Raw genomic sequence first — 3,701 nt, 5'->3', positions numbered from 1 at the left:
ATTAGTTCATGAGGTTCAATTGCTCATTGTACCTCCAAAAAGCATTCTCTTCTTACACTGGAAAATGGATTTTTAACTCTTGCATAGCCTCCCAGCTAAAGCCTAATGTTCTAGTCTCTCACAGAACCAGGCGAGGCAGGCAATCAAGTGCTGGCCAATCAGATATAAACGGAAGTGCCGAGGGCCACTTCCTGGTCCTGACTTAACGTTAGGATAAATAACCCCTCTCCCTGCATTTTTCATTTCTTCTTGCTGGAATGCATATGATGTGGAAGTTACTGGGCAGCCATCTAGGACCATGAAATGATAGCAACAAGTTGAGAATGGTAGAACCAAAAGAAGGGGGCTTGGGTTCCTGATAATTGGAGGTGCCATCCAGTCTGGATCTCCTACCAATGTCATTACATGAGTAAGAAATACTATTATCTTCTTGGCCAGGCGCAGTGGCTCACGCCTGTAATCTCAGCACTTTGGGAGGCCGAGGCGGGTGGATCACGAGGTCTAGAGATCGAGACCATCCTGGCCAACATGGTGAAACCCCATTTCTACTAAAAATACAAAAATTAGCTGGGCGTGGTAGTGGGTGCCAGTAGTCCCAGCTAACTGAGAGGCTGAGGCAGGAGAATCACTTGAACCCGGGAGGCGGAGGTTGCAGTGAGCCGAGATTATGCCACTGCACTTCAGCCTGGCACAGAGTGAGACTCCGTCTCAAAAAAAAAAAAAGAAAACAAAGGAAGAAAGAAATACCATTATCTTCTTTAAATCATTATTATTTGGGTTCAGTGTCACAGCAAGCAAAATTATATCTGCCGTACCGTAATATTTACTGGTGCTTAACAATGGACTGGATAATACAGAATTTATAAAAGTAACTTATCTTAGCAAACCAAGCTTTTATATGATAAATATGATGATATCACCATAATATGTAAAACTTTGATGGATTGTATATTCAAAACAAGAGTCAAAGCCATATTGAACAAAAAATTATCAAATTGGGGAAATGTCCAAAGGCTATTCAAACATGCATGTGCACTGAGTTGTTTGCTGTCATTGATTTGCTATTTATAGTTACCTCAAATTTAAAGTGTATGGGTCACACACTAAGTAATAAAGAATTTATTATAAAGTGCTTGGAAATGAAACTCTAGATACTCTTGTTTGACTTAAAAATAAAAGTATGACTTCATTGACTGTCACTTGAAAGAAATGAAGAAACATTCAAAATCGTTTAGAATAGATTTGAAAATTTGGGAGGGAAATATCTAAAAAATCAATTAAAATGTCTTTATTATAAAAAATAAAATTTGAAGATAAACAGATTTTGGAAATTAAAATTTTTATCTACTGTGTCTGAAGAAAGCTTTTTTTTTTCTTTAAAGTAACATGTTTTTTCAACCTATGGATACTATATTACAGATTTACTCTAGTATAGCAGTTAAGAGTGTGATCCCTGTGTGGATTTGAATCACAGCCCTGCCACTTCTTTTTGTAGGACCTTGAACAAGTTAATTTTGTCTCTGTGTACCTCTGTTCCCTCACCTTTAAGCAAGTATCTTTACTGATTATAAGAGTGCTGTAAGGGTTTAAATGAGTTATCACATATAAAAATACTTAGGTCCATATCCACCATACACTGATCTGTCACAAATGTGAGTTAGTTTTTTTATGAAATGTTTATAGAAAAAGTGAAACAAAATTTATTTATAACTTAAACGAAATGCAAAGGTAAATTAATCAATATCCAACTACTTATCAACATTTTGATGCAAATATTAAAGTTTGCATCAAAGTTTACTCCATATGTCTGCATGAGTTTAGGAGCTCTTTCATGGTGGAGTTCAAGAGTTCATTCATTGCTTTGGTTTGCCCAATAACTGCATCAAATAGACTGTTCAATATTTCCTCTGCATGTCCTCAAGGTATAACCAAATTCGGGGAGAGGAGATGATCTGGCACTCATGGTGATGGGACAGGCATTGAGACTGTTGCAGTATGTTTTGTGCTGCTGTAACAGAACACCTGAGCCTGGTAATTTATAATGAACAGAATTTTATTGGCTCAGAGTTCTAGACACTAAATCCAAGTTCAAAGCATCACCACGTGGCAAAAGCTTTCTTCCTGTATCATCACATTGATACAGAACTGCTGTGCTCCCGGCTAAACCCCCCCCCCCACCCACATTCAAGCCTGGAACTAAGTGAAAACAGCTGACCCCATTTTTCTGCCCAAAGTTGCCCTTTTGGTCTGCCACACCCCTATCCTGTGCCCATAAAAAGACTTCAGCTGGCAGAACAGCGCAAGCAGCTGAGCGGTGGGGATACAAGTGGCTGACTTCAGATGGTGCAGCTTCAGGGAAAGATCACCTTCTTCCCATACCATCCCCTTTCCAACTCCCCTCCCACCGAGAGCCACTTCCATCACCCAATAAAATCCTCCGCATACACCACCCTTCAATCCATTCATGTAACCTGATTCTTCCTGGATGCTAGACAGGAACCTGGGTGTCTAGAGGGCAGGGGCTTGGATGCGCCTGCGGGGGCCTGCTCAGAGCCTGCTTCTGCCAGAGTGGAGCAACCCGCAGGTTCCAGCGTTTCCTCTGGTTCCGTACTTGGTTACTTTCAAGCTCCCTCTAAAGAGGAGTGGTCAGCGGCCAGCTGAGTGAAATGAGCCTCTCTAGTTCCTGCCCTCAAAGGCGGTCAGAGTTAAGGGAATAATCCCATCTCAACATGGCGGAAGGTCGAAGGGCAAGAGTGAAAGGGGTGAGTGAACTTGCCCTTTTATAACATTATTAATCCCATTCATGAGGGCAGAACCCTCATCACCTCATTAATGCTTAAAGGTTCCATTTCTTAATACTGTTACAATAACAATTAAATTTCAACATGAGTTTTGGAGGGGGCAAATATTTAAGCCACAGCAGGAAGCCACCTGGTAGGGCCTGAAGGATTCAGTACGACTGAGAAGTAGTGATGCTTCACTGATTTTCCCTCACCCATAAGAATATTTGACTTTGCTCATATGATCATAGTTTATAGTAGGGGTGCTACAACCTAGGCATATTTTAATAAGAAAATTGCTTTAGCATGATGTGATTTGCTATATTGAAATAATACAGGTTATCAAAATAAATTTGAAAAATAGTGTTCATTCTTGAATATCCCCGAAGCCATTTATTTAAAAACTCATTCTAAAACCCATTAGGATTGATGGCAAATATTTATATTAAATTTTAAAAATCAATTTCATTTTTAAATAAAAAATTTCCCTGTCACTCTGATTTTTGAAACCTACATTTGATGGATATTCAAATTCTCATTAGGCTAGAATCCCAATTGCTCAGACTCAGAAGCTATTACTCATTTGAAGCAGCTAAATATTAATATATAGTCTTTTGAGACACCAAGGACTTCAATTCTTTCTTTTCAATCTTTAGTTTCCCCTTTCAGTCTAAAGATCTGTATCCTTAACTAGAAAAAGAAAAAGAAGAGCTGAATATTTCGGTTTCTTCACTACATCATTGGCTTTTATTTCCTTTGACCTGGCTCTGATCACAAATTTTTAAAAATTATGTTATTAGATTTTCAAGTCTCATTTTGTGTTTTTTACTTTTCTGTAAATGTATAGCATATTCTTGTGCATATTTTTCTATTTTTCCTTACTTTTTCACATATTGCTTTAAAAAAAAAAAAAACAGGCCG

This window comes from Symphalangus syndactylus, chromosome 2 (assembly GCF_028878055.3).
Source record: "Symphalangus syndactylus isolate Jambi chromosome 2, NHGRI_mSymSyn1-v2.1_pri, whole genome shotgun sequence".
NCBI lineage: Eukaryota > Metazoa > Chordata > Mammalia > Primates > Hylobatidae > Symphalangus > Symphalangus syndactylus.
Note: the sequence above shows the minus strand (reverse complement) of the source record.